At 37.0% G+C, this 24,416-nt stretch overlaps 1 protein-coding gene across 1 annotated transcript in view; it reads right to left on the bottom strand.

Moving 5' to 3' along the window:
• Positions 1-19,189, bottom strand: part of S1PR3 (sphingosine-1-phosphate receptor 3) — a 29,366-nt gene extending 10,177 nt beyond the window's left edge. Inside the window, exon 1 of the mRNA XM_027874906.1 lies at positions 18,800-19,189. The gene's annotated coding sequence lies outside the window, so the exon portion shown is untranslated. The remainder of the gene's footprint in view (positions 1-18,799) is intronic.
• Positions 19,190-24,416: the final 5,227 nt, after the last annotated feature.

Genomic DNA, 24,416 nt, shown 5'->3' with positions numbered 1-24,416 from the left:
AATAACAAGCATACAGCGAGACTTCAAAAATACTAATATGAAATGATACAGAGCAAAGCAAGTAGAACAAAGAAAACATTATACACTATGACTACAGCAATGTAAATGGAAGGAATAACAAAAATCAAAATTAAACAATATCTGTTTATAATAACTATTCTTGATCCCTGAATAAGAAAAGTCAGAACATGCTTCTCTCTCTCCTTTGCAGAAGTGGGGGAATATGGAGGTAGAACACAGTTTATAAAGTTAGTTTTGACTGATGTGTTGGTTTTGTTAAACTGTTATTTCCCCACATCTTTTAATTCTTGGTTGTAATGGGGTAGCTTTCTGGGTGTGGGTAGCAAAGAGTAACATATTTGGAACAAAGATATTGCATAAACAAAAGATATCAATAAAATTGTTTTATATGCACACATCAAGCTTATAGGTAGTTGAAGGATGCCATTAACCATAATTTAATATTGCCATCTAGAGTTGCTCTGGATTGGGAAATTGACAGTATGAATGCCAAGCCCATTTAATCATATGATGGCATGCAAACTTAAATAAAGCCTTTCATCTGGGGATCTCAAAGCTTACAAAAGCTACCTAATTAGTCCTCAGAATACCCCCGAGGTAGCTGGCAAGAATTATCATCTCCATTTCACAAAGAAAGAAATTAAAGATTTTCTCATATCAAAGAAATGGTTAAGATGGGAACTAAATCCATGTATGTTGTATTCTTAGTGTTCCACTTCAAAGAATTAATAGTAACAATGCATCATTGCCATAGATCCCTAACCTTTTAAGGTGACATAATGCAGGAAATCATGTCACCTACTATGCAGAAAAATTCAATGAACATTTATCAAGCATCAACTATGCTGTAGGTGCTGAGGTACAAAGATGAAAAATGCTATAATGTTCTCCAGAGGTGCTTCACATCTAATATATTATTTTGTCTAATGCCATTCCTGAAGATAGAATATTGTAGATGAATGGATGGGTGGGCTGTACATTGGAGTTAATATGGCATTTCTTGTGTTTTGATCTGACTAAATTACTTAATCAGAAAAAAGCATCCAGAGACTCAACTCCTTTATACTGCCTGCTTTCTTGATTGCTAGTCTGAACCATTTCGGGTCCTCCATAGTTGACACTAGTAATGTTGGTTAAGAATTAGCCCTAAAACTGTGTGGAGAAAAAAAAGTAAAAATTAAAATGAAACATATTATATTATCATTTTGTATTATGCCATATGTTAATATACCATATGCTATATATATAATATACCATATTATATTACCATTTAAGATTAAAGAAGGAAAAAAGCAAATTTACCTTAGAATACAAGATCACATCATTTAGAGTTGGAAGGTAATTTACTTAAGCTACTCAATTTACATATCATGCCTAGAAACAGGAATGTTATTTTCCAAGGTTACATAGATGCCAAGGTCTTAAGTAAAATTACTCAAATTTCAGTTTAAGCACTTTAAAAAACGGCCGTAATGAACCATAAATATAACTATAAAGCAAAAAAAGAGGTCATTTAATCTGAAAAAAGTACCTTCAAATTTATTTTTAAAATATGAGAAGTAAGCCCACTAGTAAGGTAGGCTATAAACAAATACAGGGACTTATTACAATTCTGGTTCTACAATAGATTTGTTTTATGACCCTGAGTAAGGCACTTCCTACCCTAATATCCTTTTGCTTCCTCTATTGAATGGATAAAATAATGCATTTTTTTTCATAGAATTCATGTGCAGAATAATAAATATAGTACTATTGCCATAGCATATCCATCAAAAGGGAAATATTTTTAAGTGGACTCATTTTAAAATTTTAAATTAATGTCATTTATGTATTTAGAAATTGAATTAAAACAAAAGGAAGCTACCCTGAAACACCCCACTGCATATTAGGATGAATGAAGTGTAACTATCAGCTCTAATTGAGCTCTTGCCTGTACAAACTGAGGCCTTGAATTTGAATCATAGTCACAAGGATGACTCCTCTATCCTTGCTGGGCCCTGCATTTTTTAAATATGCCAGACTTGGGGGTTTCATCCACTGAGACTGCCACCATCATTGAGAGGTATTGGACATTTCAATGACTGCCAATTTTATAACGACTTTACTGATTTCCCTTTGAAGGAAGTAGGAGTCTTATATTTTGATTCAGGCTGAGGACATTAGAAGCAAAGGAAAAACCCAACAGGTTTTAACTGTCTATAAAACCCTACTAGGGTTTCTAAAGCTATGCCAAGGTCGTTTTTAGATATATAGTGGAGGCTTTGTTCTAGGTCACTTGTAAATTTGTGAAAATATTCTGGTCTTTTGGGGGTTTATATGCTCATCAGTCACAATGTAGGGTTACAGGATTTCTGAATTCCAGAAGTTTCATTGCTTTTTAACTGAACATCTTCTCCTGCAAGTTCAGCGAACTTCAGTTGTGGAACTTCAGGAGACCTATTGTGACACTCTGAAATGGTGTGAAGGAATAAATAAGAAGGAATTAATAATCATATCATAATGATCATAAATTCATTAAAGCCAGGACTCATGTCTTATCTAAGCTTTGAATATCACCCAGCTCCCAGTAGAGTGTTCTGAGTATAGTAGGGACTTAATGATTGTCATATTGTAAGGAATCTATCTAGGTTTCTTCCTTCATCTATAATCTCTAAGATCCTTTTCCATTTTTGAAGTTCTCTGAATATATAAGTAAGGTGGAGGAAACACTGAGTAGTGTATAGATGGCCAAGATAGGCAGTGAACTTGCCTGAATCATTATTTTGTTTTCCAAGGCTCTTTTCCCTAAGGCCACTGTTTTAACTGGATTATGCCCAAGGGATCTAAACTTCTGTCCCTTTCATTTCATCTGCATACCTAGCCATCGCAGCATCTTTCCCCCTGCTTTCCCTACCCAACAGTGAAACATATAGATCAAAAACAGTTATGACTGATGATAAGTCTTCGTTGAATCTGGTAGTGGTTTTAATTAAAATGGAATGTGCGTGTAGACTTTAGTAATAATGTGCACATTATTTAACATGAATTTAACATCTGCCATCTCTGACAAAAAGAGGGAGAAAGGGACTTTACCATCAGCTTGTTGTTATTTGTCCTTCATTCTTGAAGAGGACTGATGACATCAGGAGGGTGATATCGTGACTTGCAAGTGAATTGGATTTAAGTGCGGCAGAGCTGTGTGTGCAAAGTCACCAGAGTCATTAGAGACCATAGGTCAAGACATAGGTCAGGACAACTGGCCATGGCCTGGATGCAGTGGGACACTTTAACCTTTTTAAGCTAAGATCCTTCCCAGGTCTCAGTTTGTCTACTATCTGCTGTTCTCTGTTAGAGAAGGTATAGCACCAGTCTCATACTCTGTCTGAGATAAAGGTTGCTGTGGCAACAGTAGAGCCTAGTTCCTCTCAAATACCAACCCCCAGGCTACTTCTCATCTCTAACCTGCTTCTCTAGCCTCCAATCTGCCTCCTTCCTTTTGTTTGTCCAACTCTTAATCAAATCGCACACGCAGAATGTTGGCTGTGTGAATGATTATCATTCCTCCTCACTAGATTTTTTGCCTCATTTTTTTGGTACAATAGAAGAAGGAACTTCCTGAGGACAGTGACAACCTTGCTGTTTCCAGAGGCTCATGCAGAACTGATTGTTATTCTGGGGTTTGTGGTTCAGAGGAACAAGCATTCCTTCTCAGTCCTGAAAGCAATTTGGACCATCATGATCTCTGAGTCAGAAGATGGACTACCAATGAATTTTAAAAAAGATATAAGCATTTTGTGAGGGAATGAACTGAAGGAAGGGAACTGGGACTATCTAAGCAAAATGACGGTCTTCAGCCCTATCTGGAATTCAATAAGCCAAGGTCTAAAAAAATGGAGAGAGATGAGATAGAAAGAGGGAGAGAAAGGGAGGACTCAGGTATGGTAGAGAAAGGAAAGATCCAGGTCCTTCTAGGCATCTTAGAACAAAGAACTTGAACAGAAGTTTCCAGTCAATGGCCTATTCTTTCCCCAAATTCCCCTCAAGGTGTGTGTGTGTGTATGTGTGTGTGTGTATGTATGTGTGCGTATGTATGTTTAAATATTTATGCATATATTACACACACACACACACACACACACACACACACACACGATTGTATGCTCCTTGAAGGCAGGGACAATCTTTGGTCACTTTGGTCCCAGTACAGTGCCTGATATATAGTAGGTGCATAATACATGTTTATCAAATTGAATATTTTTGTATATATGTTTACAAGCTCATATATACATGTACGTATCCATATAGGTATATCTGTATTTAGCTGTGTATATATTCCATAAGAATAATAAACGCTGGAGGTGACTGAGTCTCATGATCAAACCATTTTTCTCAGCAGGAGGAGCTGAAAGCTTTCAACCCAGCTTCTCATTTAAAAGTCTACCCTTTCAGGCTAGCTAGGTGGTGCAGTGGATACAGCACCATCCCTGGAATCAGGAGGACCTGAGTTCAGATATGACCCCATTGCCTAGCCAAAAAACAAAAGTCTACCCTTTCATTAACTGTTCATCAATCCAGGTTGATTTCTCCTGTTGGGATGTTCCACTTCAAAAAATATTTAAGGCATTCAGTATCTCCATTAGGTATCTTTGGTTACTAAGAGAAACCACTGACAATCAATTTATTTTCAGCCAGTCTAATTAATAAATTGATTATTAATTACCCAGAAACTCTATTTCTTGGGTTTTTCATTTGTCTCAACCACAACCACATAGCATAGAGGGGAAGGTCTTCTGAATTTGTGACTCAGGTCTAAGAGACTTGTAGTAGGAGATGCGGTAAAACTGTAAAATTAGACAAGGTCAGACGTGTGGACAAAGGTCTGCAAGGACCAAAGTCTTGGCAACACATTTGTTTAGTATTACAGAAGTCCATAAACAACTTACTTGTAAGCAGTTGACAATAAAAATCGAAAACCTTCATGACTGGTTTGGTTGTGGAAAAAGTGGTGACACTCAGGAAAACACAGCTTTAAGTACCCCTGGGAAAATTTCTTGTGGAGGGTCCATTGAAGGAAAGGAGGAAACCTCCACTGGTCACACTGACTCAACAGAAACAGCCTACAGCAAACCTATGAGGATATGAAAGTATGGCCAAAGCCATTTTACTTGGAAATACAAAGCATCAGGGGAACAAAAGGTTATGACAACACATTGCAAGAAAACCAGTTAGAGTGGGCAGGTGGGAGATGTAGTTACAGATAAAGAATTAGACTCAAATTTACATCCTGTCTCAAATTATTACTAGTTCTATGACCGTGGTCAAGTCACTTAAATTCTCTCAGCCTCAGTTTCCTCATCTGTAAAATGAGGATATTAATAAGATTGACCTATGATGATTCATCAAGATGATATATGTAAAGCACTTTGTAAACCTCAGAGCAATATATAAATGCAAGCTATTTAATTGGCTGGGGGATGCTGGTCTGAGGCCTTTAATTGAAAAGTCAGTGTGGTTAAACTTGTCAAGTATGTGGTTCTAAACAAGCAACAAGTTTGAAAGACTTAAGAGCTCAAAGGAAAGCAATGTTGATTAATGCTATAGCACCACTCCAGAGGACTGATGATGAAGTGTGCTTCCCACCTTTTGACAGAAATGTCATAGATTAAAGGTTTAGAATGAAACATACATTTTCAGACCAATATGTTTTGCTTCACCAAATTTATTTGTTACAAAGGCAGTTTTTGGGAGGAGAGAGACAGAGGGAAGGAGATGGGGCAGAGAATCAAGAAAGAGGTAAAAAGTGAAAGTATCACCAAAAAAATAGAAAAGAAAGAAGAGAATATCAATGAAATATTTCTTTTAAAGTGCACAGAATGGAATAAAAGAAAGTTCACAGAGAGACAGAAAACATAGCTTTGGAACAGAGATGTTGAATTTATTTTATACTTTAAAAATCAAGCTGTTTATAAGAGATATGCAGTTTCATATATAATCTTTTTTCACTGTTCTCCTTTGTACATAGATATGTTCATGTTTTTTGAAGTCTGTCACATTCAGAAAACAAAAAAAATTAAATTGAAATCCTGAGAAAAGAAAAGCCAGGCAGAGAATAGTTTTACCCAGCATCAATTCCAGATGTCCATCTTCCATTTTGTATTGATGATTCATTTTCTCTATATGGGGCAACTTAAAATAATAAACAAACCCAAAAAGGAGGGAAAGATAAATATTTCTATTTAAAATTTAGCCAGTTCCTTAGAAAAATGGTAAGGTTTATGAAATGATGGGAAAATATCCTTTGGCTGACATATGGTGTTATAGCTCATACAATGACAAGTATCTGAAAAATCGAGGGCCTCATTCTTTATCTGAAGTTAAACAGCTCATCCAGACTGTTAGAAGATCAACAACTGTTTCCAAGTAATATTTCCTAGAAAACTAGAATAAACTATTTTTGTTTCATTTAATTAACATAATTTTGAAAAGAAATAAAAAGTTGGTATTGGCATGTAACTATTAAAAATGGCTAAACCGTGGTTTCTGGTTTCTTTCTTGGAACATACAACTTTGCTTTTATTAACAAGATTAACAAGATTGTTCCCTACTTTCTCAAAAGAAATATAACATGCATAAATGTCAAATTCCTTAAAAACTTTGATCTTTGAAATAGCATTTCAATGTGCTAAACTTTGGTCTTGACATCACAATTATAATTCAATGAAAATGAGCATATGGTATTTTCTTCTCTTCTTCAATGCCCCATTATGTATTCTATCTCATCAAGTCTTCTGTTCCTAAATAGGAACTACAGAGAATTCTGTGGTGGCTCTACTTAAGTGGCTAAGTAAGATTTGAATATTGATGTCAATTATATTTAATAATGATAAAAGCTTATATTTGCATAACGAGTTAGAGCTACAAAGGGGCACATCATTACTTAAAATACATATCGCTATTTTACAGATGAGGAAACTGAGACTTGGGGAATACCTTGTCTAAGATTATACATCTAGTCAGTGGTTGGGCTAGATGATCCCTAAGGATTCTCTGATTCAAGTTTATAAATGTGCAGACCCTTTCTATGAATCCTTAACCTGAAAGAGTGGTAGGAGCTTTAGCTCTTCTGAAGAAATATGCTCCTTTTTGTGACATTCTTCTAACTAAAGATATTAAGATGATTTACTCTACTTTGGCTATTACTAAGAAATTTCATGATGAGTAATGGAATGGTGTCCTCAAGGCTCAAGTTTGGAATTCACTCACTGATAAATGGAGTGATCTTGCTTGCTTCTCATGGCTGTGTCAGTATAAAACAAAATTTTTGATTGAAAAATGAAAAATCAATGGATTGGTTGGTCTATATGCTATTAGATAATCAGTTTAACTGTAATGGTAGGCAAAGTTCTTTAACTTCTCTGAGTCTTATTTTCTTCATTTATAAAAGAGAAGTGATAACACCTCTAGTAACCACTTCATATTCTGTTGAAAGAACGTGGAGAAAAATTCAAAATTGTGCTGATTGGATTCACTAGAAATTTATATTACATAACCTCAACTGGACCTTCATTTCAGAATGATTCACTATCCTATTTATCACAGTAGCTTTTCTAAATCTTTTCCTCCTTCCTGAAACCTCCTATGGCATGCTCTCATTCCCACCTTCTGAACTTTAATATAACTTTTTGTTGTTGCAAAACAAGAGAAAGAAGATGTCCTACAAAAGATTTTGCATGACATAAATAAGATATCTAAGCCTGGGACAGATAAAGTAGAGGAATAAAACTATAAACCAATATTTCTGATGCATATTGCTATATATATATTGAATAACATATTAGCAAAAGCCAATATTTTAATAATATCATTCAGCTTGATCAGGTTTGATTTATACCATGAATTCATGGTTGATTCAATATGTGAACTATAAACATGATAGACCCTATTGATAACAAGGATAAAAAAAATTACACGCTTATGTCAGTAGATGCACAAAGAGTGTTTGATAAAAATAAGAGCTACACCTCAATAGGTAAATGGGCAAAGGAGACAGTTTTAAAAGTACAAAAGTAAAATACCAACACCCATATTAAAAATTCTATAATTATTAATAAAAAGATAACCACAAATTAAAAGAATTCAGGACATCACCTCATATCCATCATATGGACAAAGAAGACAAAATGGAAAATGATAATAATAATTACTTTAATAAGTTCTTTAATAATTAATAATAATTATTTAATAATAATAATAATTTGTACTTTTTTGTAGGAAAGAGCTGTAAACAAAGTGGATGCTCAACAATTTGGGAATGTTTGAACAACTTTTGTAATTTGAATATAAAAGAATGTTATTGAACTGTAAGATATGACAAAAGTCATGAATTAAAAAAAACTGGGAAGACTTGAATAAACTGATGCAGAGTGAAGTGAACAGAAACAGGAAGAGAATTTATACAATGGTTGTAATGATTGAAAGGAAAACCATTTAGAAAGAATTAAGGACTTTAATCAAGTAAATCATGACCTATGGCTCAAAAAGACAGATGATAAAACGAGTACAACAGGGGTCTTGTGCATGCCTAAACCATCTCATGAGGAGGTACCCACAGAACCTATTTTTGGTATACATGAGGAATGGCAAAGACGTGGACATTCTGGGTTGATTTTACTACATGATTGGTAGCAGTCTCTTTCCATTGGTTGCTACTTTCTGAGTCTTAAAATCTGTTTGATTGAGGCACAGTCATTCTTTCAAGTGGTCAAGGACTCCACTCACAGGAAGTATTTCACTGATACCATGAGATAAGGGGGAGGGCCTGAGGGCCTCTGTCAAGGTAACCCTGAGAAACGGGCTGAAGTTTCATTTGCTTCGTTCGTCATTTTTGTTCTAGTTGAAGGGATTGAAGACCCCATTTAGGGAGCTCAAGCCATGTGAGAGAAATTATTATTAAAAAACCAAATATTGGGAAGATGTAGACTTTTTTACTTTCCTCATTTGGAGATTTAGGTCAAAGCTTAGTTCTCTGAAGGGCAGGTTGAATGATGAGATAAAATGTTAGACTTATTGCCCCACTCAACTAGAGAACCTTAAAAGAATTTAAGATGAATTCCAGCCCACTGTGCTCTATTCAGGCTCTAGTGAGGATAAATTCTTTGCCTAGATTGCCCATGGTTGGGGGTGGTCTGGAAGTAAATGACATAATCAAAGTCACATTCCCATAGTCCCTCATTAGAATAGATCCACCTCTCATCATAATATTCATGCTCTCCTTACTTGTTAACCAATCAGAGTTGATTGCCACCCTCAGGAACACCTATTCTTCGAAGGCCATATAAGCATTGAGTGGGTTTCATGAGGGGTCTTTGGTATTCAAGAGTGCCACTGACTCCTTTTCTTAAGTATATGCTAGCATGATTAATTAAATGATTAATTACCCAGAAACTATGTCTCTTGAACCTTTTATACTTCACACATGGGAGTCTTGGGGCCCAGGATTCAGGCCAGATATTGCAACCAGAAACAAAGATTCCCTCTCAGGAACTCTATTTTCTGCATCACCTAAGCCCATTTCTCAAGGCCACCCAGACTAAAAGAAGGCCCTAAAAACTTCCTCCCTACTGAGAGTGAAGGAGTCCTCCACCACTAGACATGCTGGAAACAGAGAGAGACTGTGCCTCAGTCAGGTACCTTTAAAGACAAAGGCAACTACAGCCAATGGAAAGAGTTTGCTCCCAACCACATCAACCAGAAGGTCCATGCCTGTGACAGTTCTACTGTATCCCAGTAGCAGTTTCCAAGCATATCTCAAGTGGATGCCCCTAGCTTAGGTGGTCTAGGCATATACTAAGCCTTCATTATACATGCTTCTTCCATTTTGGTACAGAGTTGATGGACTGTAGGTACAGAATGTAGCATGTTTTCAGACACTGTCAATGTGTGAATTTGTTTTCCTTGTGTTCTCTATGGCTTGAGAGGGAAAAACAGAGGGCCAAGACAGGCTTGACCCCTGTTTTGTTGTGGGCTGTGTTTTGCTTCCCCTTTCATACTTACATAATCTGGTTGCTTAAAGGTACAGTGAATATTTGTATATGGAAAAACTCATAAAAATCAATATGTGATAAATTTTGAGGAGAGATCCAGAGGACCAGATAGACAATTCCCCTGAAGATAAATGCCCTGAGATGACATGTTTGACTGAGATAACATGGCAAAAAAGATTTATGGTCTAACAGCTCATTTGGATGCGATTATTTTTTAGGTTTGTAAAAGTTATAAGTGACAATATTGGAAATCATATATCTGTTTAAGTACTATGGGAGGATTATATAAGGACTGTTGGGTTCATGTCTGAAAGAAAGGAGGATGTCTGACATTTTACCTCATAAGTAAATAAATGAGTCATTACCCACCATGAGGCTTTGATGTGAAGTTTTTCATAACCTAGCCCCCTCCTACCTTTCCAGTAGTCTCATACCTTACTCCCCAACACATGCTCTTTGATTGTGACAATGGTCTCCTGGTTGTTTCATAAACAAGACACATCTCTGGTCATTATCTTGGTTGTCTCCCATGCCTGGAATATTCTTCCTCCTCTGCTTAAACTATTGACCTCTCTGGCTTCCTTTAAGTCTCAATTAAAATCTCACGTTTTACAGGAAGCCTTCCCCAACCCCTCTTAATTCCAGTGCCTTCCCTATTTTAATTATTTCTTATTTATCCTGTATATAGTTTGCTTTGTATAAATTTGTTTGCATTTTTGTCTCCCCAATTAGATTGTAAGCTTTTTCAGGGAAAGACTGTCTTTTGCCTCTTTTTGCATCCCCAGCTCATAACATAGTGTCTGGTACATAGTAGGTGCTTAATAAATGATTATCAATTGATGGTGTATATACACACACATATATATGTACATATTTATTTACATATGTGTATATAAATACATTTATTTAAATATAAATAATAATATTTAGTATTTAATAATATTTAATGTAACATAATAATATTTAATATAATATTTAAATATAATAATATTTATTTTTATATAATGTAATATAATATATAATTTATATGTAATTTATATATAAATATATAATTTAATATAATATATGATATAATATAATTTAAATATAATTCAAATATAATCATAGTATTTATTTATATACACATATGTGTGTATATATGCACACACATTTTCCTTCATTTGAATTTCCTTCATTTGTATATATATATAAAATATACACACATATATGCTATATATATCCCAGATAGAAGCCATAACCTGTTGTTATAAGCTGTAACTTGTTGCTATGCATAGAGCTCCCTAATTTACTGTTCTGTAGAGTCAGGTATAGACTTAGAAGAGGGGGTCCTTGGTTACTTTCTATTGTTTTCTATGGTTTGAGAGGGAGAAACATAATAACTGCTTTGTTGTGAGAAAAGAACTGGAGTTGATTGGACAAAGTAGAGCATCCTTCTATTTGCAGATCTGAGGAGTTTAGTAGCTCTCCAGTCAGTCAGTCAGTCAGCAAACATTTATCAAGTACCTATTATGCTCTAGTTACCGTGTTAAGTGCTGGGGGTAAAAAAAGGGGGAAAAAAGAAAGAAAAAGATAGTCTCTGCTCTCATGAAACTTTTAGTCTCATGGGGGAGACAACATGCAAACAAATATGTATAATGAATCAATAAAAATTTATAGGATACAAAAGGAGATAAAGACAATGTCTGCCCTCAAGGAGCTTATAATCTAATGGGAGAGGCAACATGAAAAACAAATACATACAGAGCAAGCTATATACAGGATAAATAGGAAATAACAGTAGGAAGGCACTAGAATTAAGAGGGGCTCAGAATGGCTTCCTATAAGAGGTGAGATTTTAGTTGAGACTTAAAAAAATCCAGGGCAGTCAGTTGGCTGGATTGAGGAGGAAGTACATTCATTCCAGGCATGAGGGACAGCCAATGAAAATGCTGGAGTTGTCTTATTCACGGAACAGCAAGAAAGCCAGCATTAATGCAATGCAGAGTATATGGGGTAAGTGAGGTGTAAGAAGACTGAAAAGGTAGGAGGGGGCCAAGTTATGAAGGGCTTTGAATGCCACACAAGAGATTTTATATTTGATCCTGGAGGTGAAGGGGGACCACTGGAATTTATTGAATAGGGAGGTGACATGGTCATAACTACACTTTAAAAAGTTTAATTTAATAGCAAAATAGAGCATGGAAGGAAATGGTGAGAGACCAAAGGCAGGGAGAATAACACATTGTGGCGTATATATAGATATGAGGTACTGATAACCTGTACCAGGCTAGTAGCAGCAGCAAAAGAGAAAAGGAGTATATATGAGAGTTGTTGCAGAGGTAAAATCAATAGCTATTGGTAACAGATTAGGAATAAGGAAAGAGTAAGCCCTGGTGGCAAGGTGATAACTTCAACAACGCAAATTAAAACAACCTTGATATATCATTTTACACCTGTTAGATAGAATGATAGAAGGGGAAATGGTAGAAGAGGAAAGCAACAAATGTTGGAGAGGATGTGGCAAAATTAGAACACTAATTCACTCTTGGTGGGACTGTGAATTGATCTAACCATTTTGGAGAATGATCTGGAATTATATCCAAAAAGCTATTAAACTTCCCATACCCTTTGACCCAGCAATATCATTACTAGGTCTGTTTCCCAAGATGATTAAGGAAAAAGAAGAAGAACCTATATGTTCTAAAATGTTTATAGCTGCTATCTTTGTAGTGATAAAGAACTGAAAACTGTGGGGATGCCCATCACTTGGGAAAAGGCTGAACAAGTTGTGATATATAATCATGATGGAATACTACTATGCTATAAGAAATGATGAACTCAATGGTTTTAGAGAAAAACATGGAAAGACTTGCATGAAATAATGAAATGAAATGAACAGAACTAAGAGAACATTGTATATAGTAATAGCAATATTGTTTTAAGAATAACTTTGAGTGACCAAGTCATTTTGACCATTATAAATACCCAAATTAACTACAGAGGACATATGAAGGAAGACTCTGTCTGCATCCAGGGACAGAACTGATAGAATGGTTTTACAAATATATGTATGCATGTATATGTACATACATACATACATACATACATATATACATATGTATTTGTGTCTAATGGTAACCATCTTTAGAGCAGGGTGGGGGGAGGGAAAAAAAAGGAAAAAAAGAAAGTTACATGATAATTTTATTACATATTTAAAAGGAATAGCAAGTTGTACATAATAGATTTGCAGTTTCATTTACAATCAATTTTTTTCTATTCTACTGTGTTATGCAAATGCTTGTTTTATTTCTTAAGCCTAGAATAAAACAAATAACGATTTAAAAATAGTAATAATGAAGGTGATTGTTGGGAAATTTTTTTGGGAAAGATAACTAGTTCAGTTTTGGTCCTGTTGAATTTAAATTGTCAGTAGGGGGTCCAGTTATAGATATCCAATAGGCTGTTGGAGATGTGAGTTTAGTGGTTAGGAAAGAGGTTAAGACTGGATAAATAAATCTGAGAATCATCAGCATGGAGATTGGGATCAGCTCCTTGAGAGCTGATAGGTAGATAGATAAGATCACCAACTGAAATAGCAGAGGGAGAAGAGAAGAGGGACCTAGAAGATAAGAGGATCTGTGGGACACCTACAGTTAACAGGCATGACCTGGAGGAGGATCCAGCAAAGGAGACTGAGAAAGAGAAATCTGATAGGTAGGAGGACAAGCAGGAGGGAGAAAGTGGTGTCCCCAAAAGATAGAAAGAAGACAGTATCAAGGAGGAGTGGGTGATCAACAGTGCCAAAGGTTGCAGAGAGGTCAAGAAGAATGAGGATTGAGAAAAGGCCATTGGATTTGCAACTAGGAGATTACTGGTAACTTTGGAGGGAACAGTTTTGTGGAATGATGAGGTTGGAAGCCAGATTTTAGAGGGCTAAAAAGAGAATGAGTGAAGAGGAAATGAAGGTATAGATGACCTTCTCAGAATGTTTAGCCACAGGAGATATACGAAACAATAGCTAGCAGGGGTGGATAAATCAAGTGAGGTTATTTATGAGGATGGAGGAGATCTGGTATATTTGTAAGCAATAGGGAGGCTGCCAGTAGATACAGAGAGGTTGAAGGTATGTGTGAGAGTGTGGATGATTGAGGAGATAGTCTTCTGGAGAAGACAGGAAGGAATGGGATCACTTGTACATTAGAGGAGTTGGCTTTGGCAAAGAGAAGGACCATTTTGTCACATGAGAGCAGTAAATGAGGAAATAGTGGCAGAGGACATCTGGTTGATAAGAGATGAGGGAGAGTGGAGAAGAGGGAGCTCTTGGTGAATGACCTCAGTTTTTTTTTTTTTCAGTGAAACATGAGGCAAGATTCTTAGTTGAGAAAGTGGGAAAATGGAGTCATAGGAGGTTTGAGGAAGGATGGAAAGGTCTAGAAAAGATAAAATGGTGGATGGGAAAGTGAATTGATTAGGGAAGTATAAAAGAATTGCCTTGTTAAAATAAGGTCAAGTAGAACTATTTAACATAAATTTGTAGTGGATCTTCAACTTGGCTTTGCGATTTTTTTTCCCAGGTGCATTCAGCTTTATGTGAGGAGGTGTGAACCAAGAGATCGTAGTTGTAAACCAAGAGTGAAGCTCAGCAGGGCAAGATCAGTGACAGGAAAATAAAGAAAGCAACTCAAGAGAAGAGGACAATGTAGAGCTGAATTAATTCACTAAGGGATCAAGATGGAGAAGGAAGGAGAGTATAGCAACTGCAGAGGTTATGATTTGAATAACCCCTACAGTGGAGTTGAAAGAACTGAGGGATTGAGTTATCAGATCCTACTGTGAGGATGAAGAACAGAGTTTGGGGTTGAAAGAGTGAAAGAAAGGTAGAATGACAACAGATTGTGATCATATCAGGGAATTTCAGAGTTAATGATGGAAGTGGCACGTTTGTGGGTAACGGCAAGATCAAAGATCTTAATAATATCTGATATCACTGAAAGAGCAGAGCACTTTTCCCCTCAACATCCAGTTAAGGGAGGCTGTGAATATAAAGGGCTAATTACTGCTTCCTGAGCTCAAGAGTAGAAAAGAGGTGACTTTCCCTAGAAGGAGAATAGTGAGGACTAGAAGGAGAACAGCCGGCAGAGTCATGGTATTCTCTGGCGCACAGCGTTCCCAAGCAAAGAATAAGGGGCATCAAAGACTATAGTCTAGAGTTGTGAGTTGCTACTGACACATGAGTTTCTCCATGCATGTGTCTCCTCGATATGTTTCTATAACTTTGTCCCCAATCTCTCCCAAAAACACTGTGTATACTGGTGAGACAATATTATCTAGGTTTATGGGTGGAATGCTATGTTTTTATGATTTTTCCATTTGCTTTCTATTGAGTGTCTCATTTGAATTAATCTTGATTTGGGCTTCTATTGAGTAAAAGTTATGATTTTTTGTGCTTTTGTCTTATTTTGAAAGTGATTAAGAATTAATGATGTCTGATTTCTCATAAATGGGAAGCATGCCAGTAGGGGTTCAGGAGCTTCAGAGGTGAGTAGTAGAATTATGCCCCTTACCCCTATTAAGGTCACTCCTAGTACCCTTAGAGAGGATTGTTTTAGTTGCATGTTGTACCTTGCTCTGGAAATTCCACACCTATCAAGATGAGTTCAAGTTTGGGTGAATGAGTAGCCCTCAGATCATGAGTACAGGCCCATGCCACATCAAGGCTACACTTGACTATATTTAACTGTTAAGAGGGTATGTTTTGATTTTCAGGATGATAGTAGCAGGGAGTGAGGAACAATAGTGATGGAAAAAAGAAAGAAGAGAGAAAAATAAAGAAAAGAGTATAAATAAAATATTAAAATTCACAGAAACAACACTAGGAGGTTCAGAAGAAGACATAAATATATAAGGCATTTTTGCTACCATTATGTTACATTTAATGTGTGCTTTAAAACCATGCAATAACATTTCAGAATTTTATATATAGCCCTCTTTTTCCATTCACACTGAAATGTTCGCTTTTGTTCATACTTGTTAAATCCATAATAGAAAAAGAAAAAAAAGAGGTATGTTAATGTATGTAAAACATTCTGCAAACCTTAAAGCACTATATAAATACTAGCCATAATGATTGTTATTGGCCTTACCCTATACCTCTCCTTCCCAATTAACTTTGGTGTCATAAGAGCTTTAATCTCTATGTATCTTTTTTAGAAATAGGGGAAATAATAGCTTACGTTTCCATAGTGCATTACAGTTTTAAAGTGCCAGTCATTACAGTGTGATTCAGTAGACAGAGATCTAGCCTTGGAACAGGAAAGACTTGGATTCAAGGGATGCTGCCTCTGACACATATCAGCTATGTGACCATAGGCAAATCATAACCTCTCAGTGGCCCCAAATAACTTCCCAAGACTAAAAATTGCAGGCTGGTTGCTGGAATATATCAGTAGAGGGAGTTTCCACAACAGGAAGTATATAAATCAATGAAATCGCAAGCTCAGTCTATCCTCCAATTAAAAAAAAATGTATATGACCTCATTTTAGACTCACAGCAAACATCTAAGAGAAGTAGTAGAAACATTATTTTCTTTTTTACCAATGAAGAAATTGAGGCTCAGAGGTGTAAAGGAACTTGCCTAAAGTCAAATAGAAAGTGGTGACCCAAGGATTTGAACCTAGTTGCTTTGATTCTAGGTTATGAGTTTTCCCCCTTGTACTATGCTGAAAAAAATTATGTACAGGGTGGTGATGGTCAACAACATAGAAAAATGTGTTGCTTTTAAATGCATAGAAGCCTAATCATATTATACCATGACTTTACCCTACCTGACTTTTTATTTGGACAACATCTCAGAGACTCCAAAATCAGATGAAATAGCCCTCAAAACAATATTCTTTGCCTCATAGATGACAGTGATTTCAGAACCGATGAGATCAAATGCAAGAAAAAATTCAGATGTCATGACAGGTAATGGAAATTATATATTTCCCACTAATGCAAAAAGCAGACTGATTACCTAATAGCTGAACTATTCCAGCCTAATCTTTGCAATAGATTCCAAAATTCTCATTTTAACTGGAGGATTAAAAGGTGATGGTCCCAGTCACCAAAGATAAAGGATCCAATTCCTGATTTTGAGGTAACTCTGATATCTCCAGTCATCTTGGAAGGCATTGTCCATCTTTTCAAAGATTCTCAAACAAAATTCATTTTCATTAAACAAAGGATACTACTAATGATAAATGCATCCAACTTTAAGGTTGGGTGACAAATGTTACTAAACAAAGTAAAAGGGTGGTACACCTTCTAAAAGGTTGAGAATCACTGCACTGAGTTGCAAAAAAATAAAAATAAAATCCAGACCATATCTCTGTACTTGAGTTTCCTATTGCATTAAGATGTGCTTATTATGTTATGGAAATAAAGTATTCAGTTCATGAAATTTTTAGGCATGTGTTTTTAGCAAACTGTGTGAAGACAAAATAATGTGTACATACAATAAAACCATCTCAAAGAAACATTTTATCTATTCCTTAGATTGCAAATGAGTTGATCTAAATTTTGTATTTTGCTTTTAAAAAAGAAAAAAATTTACATTAAAAGCCAAGAACAAGGGGGAAAATCATAATTTATAGTTCTTCCATGTCACAAATTCAGATGTTAATGCCAGTGTAGGTTTCTGTGTCAAGGATAGGAATGTCATTAAGTCCAAAACCAAACCAAACCATGCTAACCTAAATTGGAAATGCATGCCTAAAGGACATACTATTTATTCCTAGAAATTAAATCTTTCATCCACATCTGCAAGATGTTTAATCTTTGACTATGGATAAAATAATCACAAAAAGTAATGTGACTTCTTTTTTAAAAAATAATTTTAACAGTCTATTTGCACCTCCCACTGCAAGAATCTTAGAAGAATTCAGATTATCTGTGGTAACCCACTTCTAAACTTAGACTACTACAGCAGTACTTATGGGAATTTTACCCAACACTGGAAAAGCCCCATTTCTTTTCTTTTCTTTTTTAAAAAAAATAATATTGAAAAAAGTTACCTTCAAATTCAATTTTGACCCCTTCCCATCTCTAAGTTAAAAAAAAAACACAAGTAATTAGCCATGAAAAGCAGATCAATGGCCCCTAAAGAACCACTGAAATCCAAATTGATAACGAAAAAAAGAAATCTAAATGCACAATTGCCTTCCTCACATATTTTCTCTTGGGATCTTATTAACTTACAGTAAGTCCCCAACCATCTCTCTTGACCCAGCAGATGCAGTTCCTCTTATTAAGAATAAAAAGGTTAAAAGAGATTTTGAGGCAAATTTCATTAAAAGGATGACTTCACTAGGAAAGTAACAGCATAATACTAAGTGCTTCAAAGGGATCTGGCAACTTTTAAAAATGTCAAAATCAAATGTCTCTTAGACCAGGCTCTCGGTCTAACAGAGCATGCCCTCTCGCTTTCATTCAGGGTAAGCTATATATCAACATTTAAAACTAATCAATGATTTTTTAAAAAATGAATGTTAACCCATGACTAAGAAACTCGGTATATGCAGGCTGACCAATGGGGTGCTGTGGAGGAGCCCAGGGAAATTAAACGACTACAGGAAAGTTCATGCTTCCTTGTGACTTTAGGGTTCATTTCTTGAATTGGGATTCAGAGACCAAAGAAAAGTTAATAATAACCAAGTGAGCGGTTGTACTTTATGCTTTCGCTAGCAATCACCCCACCACCTCACACATTACTGTTCTCTGTCTCTCTCAGACTCACCTCTGCTTTGGGAAACACTTTAACTGCAGGCATCCTGGGAGGAAGAGTTCCACTCTCTTTTTCTGGGTCAGAAGATTCTGGGGAGTGGGTAGGTAGAGAACAGTCCCGGGAAGTTCTGAAATGATTACGATAGCGGAACACCGGCGGGCGCGAGGTTAAACCCTTTGCTTTTGTCTCTGCTTTTGTAAGTCCTGTCCAGTGGGTGAACCAGTCTCAAATCCAGTAGGTTTGCTCTGGAAGGCTGGGAGCCGAGCTTTACCAGGGGAGGAGTCACGAAAGCTCTTTCAAGCACCTCCCTGGCTGCACAGCACGCTCTCCTCCTCCTCCTCCTTTTCTCCCGGGGCATAGACTCTTCACGTCTCCTTTCCATTTTTCTTACTGTTTTATTTACCTCCCTCATTAAACTCCCTCCCACTTCCATCTCCCACTCTTTTCATCTTTCAATCCAAACTCCTTTCTTCTCTCCTCTCCTTTACCCCAGATTCGCTTATTCTTTCACTTCTTTCTTCCAATACTCTCTCAGTCTCTGTCTCTCTTTGTCTCTCTGTCTGTCTCTCTCTTTCTCTCTCTCCTCTCTTCTTTCACCCTCCTCCCCCACTTCTGCTTTCCTCACTTCCCTCTTGTCTCTTTTTTCTTCTCTTTTTTAGATTCCTCAATCCATTCCTATTTGCTGAACCTTCTTCCATGCCTCCTTCCCTATCACCTTTTGTACTGTTGCCAATAGTTTGCTCACTTCTCCCCAGCTCCTCCTTCCAAACTCTTTCTCCCTTCTTGCCTCAAGGGAGGCAAGTTTAGTTTGGGTTGCCTGCTTTTCCTTTGTAACCTGGTTCTAGTGGCTGCCACAAGTTATAGTTTCAAAAGGGTGCCAGAAGAGTGCCTGGTCAGGGCATATGTGCAGGCTATTAACAGTGGGGGTGGGAGGAGGAAGTGGAGAGCAGCTTTTTGGATTGATCAAATCAGAGATCACTTTTAATTATTATTATTTTTACATTGGCTAGTTCTGTCTGGATGGGGATTGCTCCCATGTATAAAAACCCTTAGGGGAAAAATAACAAAGATGTGCTGCCTCTGCTTTTCTGCAGTGCTCTGGAGCACTTTTACTCAAAATTAAAATGCACTGTTAGTGGGAGTCTTTTCAATTTTTTTTTTTCTGTATAGGAGGTCCTATACTTTGTTCCTGTGACAAAACAGTCCTTTCTCCCTGTAAGTTGATAGACCCTCTTCCTTTGCCGATCCATGGAAAATCCAAATCACAGTGACTCCTTTATCACAATATCTAGACTTTCTCTGGTAACAAAATAGGCTCCAGTTGTTTTTAAAAATTCATATAACAAATATTTATTAATTGCTAGATATGTGCTGGGCACTTAGAAGGCTACTTTATCTTCTTAAGAGTTAAATCTCTCCCCATTTTAATTCAGTCTTCATTCAGCTGCTAAGGGAATTTTCTTATAGTATAGGTCAAAGAATTGTAGAGGTTCCCTACTGCCTCCAGGATCAAACATAAATTCCTCTCTTTGACAGTGAAAGTTTTTTCATAACCTAATCCTTTTCTACTGTAATTTATATAGACTTAGACTCCTTAATTCAACTCCCATCCACATTGGCAAGTCAGGGCCACAGAGGGGACTAAGGGAGTTAGGTATCTTTCTAATGATTTCAGCTCAAGCCCCCATTCTGGTATCCCTTTCCCCACATCAATTAACCAACTAACATTAGTTACCTTTTAAAAAGGGATATTGACTGAAAAGATATAGCAAGAATCAAAATGCAGAAACATCTCCCAACCTAAGGCTCATTCTCCCTCCTGTCATCTCAATCCCTGTGGAGACTAGGCTCAAGTTTAAGGTAGTTGCTTCAGACATTATTCCCACTGAGTTCACTTCCTCATGCAATAGAGCCAATGGACAAGATGCTTCTTTACATAAAGGTATCTCACGTGCTGAGTCAATCCACTGCTGGGATGACTCAAGCAGGTCACTCCTCGGGGATGGCTCATTTATGGCCTCAGCCACTGAACCTCTGCTAGTTCTTCTGACCTTTTGAAATCTCCCAAGGTCCTTTATCAAAAAGGAAAGAAAATAGAAATGGGAGGCAGGATAATACCATACACAGGATTGTCTAAGTGGCCTTGCACTCACTGGACTCCCAATTGCCTATCTGGAACTCAGATCAGCAGAAAAAGAAAGTTCCTTTTCTTTCTTAAAAAAAAACAAACAACACATATTGCTGCTTTTTGTGGTTGTGACCCCATTTGGAGTTTTCTTGGCAAAGATATTGGAGTGGTTTGCTGTTTTCTTCTCCAGCTCATTTTACAGATGAGGAAACTGAGGCAAACTGGGTGAAGTGACCTACCCAGGGTCACACAGCTAGTAAGTCTGAATCTGGACTTAAACTTATTTCTTCCTGACCAAGTTTAATTCAGGTCTTCCTGACTCCAGGCTTGGTGCTCTATCCACTGCACCATCTATCTGCCTTTTAAAAAAACATATCCTCAAAAATTTTCCTGTCATCCCTCTCTTTTCTCATCCCCTATTCCCATGTAAAGCCCCTCATATAACAAATGATATTTTTTAAAGACAAAAAGAGAAAAGCAAAACAGAACTAATCAATATATTGAAAAAATATTTATAAGTATGTACAAAGTACCACACTTGTGGCTGTCCCACATTTGTAAAGTAGTGGAGTATCCCCAGAACTTAGTAGAGTGCCTCATAAATAGCAAGTACTTAATAAATGCTTGTTGACTTATTGATTGATTCTTCTTCATTTTCTTTTCTTCCTTTAAGATGCAGCATAGGCACCATCTTCTTCCTGAAGTCTTCCCTGATGCACCCAACTACACGTTTCTTCTCTCCTAAACCACTTTATATTAACTGGCTTTGCACATATTTGTAAAACCTTTGTACTTGTACCCCCAGCTACGAACATAATGCATAGTGCCTGCGCATATTAGGCACTGAATACTCATTGATTAATTGATTTCTTGCCTAATGTATTTCTTTTTTTCCATCCTTTTCTCCCCTCTCTTAAGACCATCAAAATATAACAAAACCACCTGTGGGCTTTCTGTGTGTCTTCCTCTATGACACTGGAAGTCATTAGGATTAAGAACAGGAACTCTTATCTTTTCTCCCTATTAGGTTGTAAGCACTTCATCATTTAGCACCTTTAAATTATTCAAATGTATTTATCTTTGGTAGAGCCAAGATGGCAGAGGGAAAGCAGTGACTTGTTTGACCTCTCCCCCCAAACCCTTCCAAATACCTATAAAAAATGGCTCTAAACAAATTCTAAAGCAGCAGAACCCACAAAAAGACAGAGTGAAACATATTTCCAGCCACAGACAGCCTAGATGGTTGATTGGAAAGGTATATCTTTCTGGGCAGGGAGAGGAGTGCAGTTTGGCATGAGTGCGCAGGCTGCAGCGACCCTGGAGCAGGCCTCAGAGGACTGAATCGTGGGCAGCTGTGGCGGTTTCCAGACTTCTCAACCTACGAACACCAAAGATAACTTAGAAGGTCAGTGGGAAAAGTCTGTGACTGTAGCGAGAGAAGGAGCTAGATCTCAGCTGCCCCCGGGGCCACAGCTGTTTCTTGAGCTTCTGGCCCACAGACTGAGGGGGAATTGAGTGGCTGATCAGGGGGGCATTATGGGGATCTCTTTGCCAGTGCTGAGGCAGGAATATCTTGCTTTGCCCGAACTTGGATCTAGGTCATTGTTCTGAGGGGCAGTCCTGGGGCAAGGAGGAACACTGGTGTGGTGGAGCTTGTTGTGGTGGTGGAGCTTGTTGTGGTGGTGGAGAGAAAACACCTCACCCCTTATCATCACACCTTGGAAGAACTGAAAATTTCCAGGTCCCTGTAAGTATCTCTGAAAACAGCTATACAAACCCCCAAAGCTTGGGACAGTACATTTTCCACATTGGAAACAGACTTTTACCTTAACAAAGAGTTTAAAACTCAAGTAATTGGTTGGGATCATGAGCAAGCAGTGCAAAAAGAGTCAGACTATATTATCTTACTTTGGTGAGAAAGATCAAAACATACAACCAGAAGAAGACAACAAAGCCAAAGCTCCTAAATCCAAATCCTCCAAGAAGAATATGAATCAGTCCCAGGCCTTGGAAGAGTTCAAAAGGGATTTTGAGAAGCAAGGAAGAGAAGTAGAGGAAAAACAGAGTTTTGCAAGAAAATCATGAAAAACAAGTCAACAGCTTGCTAAAGGAAACCCAAAAAAATGCTGAAGAAAATAACACCTTAAAAAATAGCCTAACCCAAATGGCAAAAGAGGTCCAAAAAGCCAATGAGGAGAAGAATGCCCTAAAAAGCAAAATTGGCCAAATGGAAAAGGAAGTCCAAAAGATTACTGAAGAAAATACTTCCTTAAAAATTAGAATAGAGCAATTAGAAGCTAGTGACTTTATGAGAAATCAAGACACTGTAAAACAAATCCAAAAGAATGAAAAAATGAGAAAACAATGTGAAATATCTCATCGGAAAAACAACTGACCTGGAAAATAGATCCAGGAGAGAGAATTTAAAAATTATTGGACTATCTGAAAGCCATGATCAAAAAAAGAGCCTAGACATCATCTTCCAAGAAATGATCGAGGAAAACTGCCCTGATATTTTAGAACCAGAGGGCAAAATAGAAATTGAAAGAACCCACCGATCACCTCCTGAAAGAGATCCCCAAAGGAAAACTCCTAGGAATATTGTAGCCAAATTCCAGAGTTTGAAGGTCAAGGAGAAAATATTACAAACAGCCAGGAAGAAACAATTCAAGTATTGTGGAAACACAATCAGGATAACACAAGATTTAGCTGCTTCTACATTAAGGGACCATAGGGCATGGAATATAATAATCTGGAGGGCAAAAGAGATAGGATTACAACCAAGAATCACCTACCCAGCAAAACTGAGTATAATCCTTCAGGGGAAAAATGGTTATTCAGTGAAATAGAGGACTTTCAAGCATTCTTGATGAAAAGACCAGAGCTGAATAGAAATTTTGATTTTCAAATACAAGACTCAAGTGGAACATGAAGAGGTAAACAGGAAAGAGAAAATCATAAGAGGCTTATTATGGTTGAACTGTTTACATTCCTGCATGGAAAGATGATATTTGTAACTCATGAGACCTTTGTCAGTATTGGGGTAGTTGGGGAGGGGAAATTATATGTACATATATATAGATATAGATAGATAGATAGGTAGATAGATAGATAGATAGATAGATAGATAGATAGATAGATGGATAGATAGATAGATAGATAGATGGATAGATAGAAGGCACAGGGTGAGTTGAAAATGAAGGGGTCATATCTGGAGAATAAAATTAAGGGGTGAGGGAGGATTATACCAGGAGAAGGCGAAAGGGAGAGGTAGAATGGGGTAAATTATCTCACACAAAAAAAAAACAGAAAAGAAAAGGCTCTTACAGTGGAGGGGAAACGGGGGAAGGTGAGAGGCAATGAGTGAATCTTATTCTCATAGAATCTGACTTAAGGAGGGAATAACATACACACTCAATTGGGTGTGGAAATCTGTCTTACCCTACAGGAAAATGGGGGGGGGGAAGGGGACAAGGGAATAGGGGGATGATAGAGAGGAGG

Source organism: Vombatus ursinus, unplaced genomic scaffold (genome assembly GCF_900497805.2).
Source record: "Vombatus ursinus unplaced genomic scaffold, bare-nosed wombat genome assembly UNPS02014807.1, whole genome shotgun sequence".
Taxonomy (NCBI): domain Eukaryota; kingdom Metazoa; phylum Chordata; class Mammalia; order Diprotodontia; family Vombatidae; genus Vombatus; species Vombatus ursinus.
The sequence above is the reverse complement of the archived record's forward strand: the minus strand, read 5'-3'. Positions and strand labels throughout refer to the sequence as shown.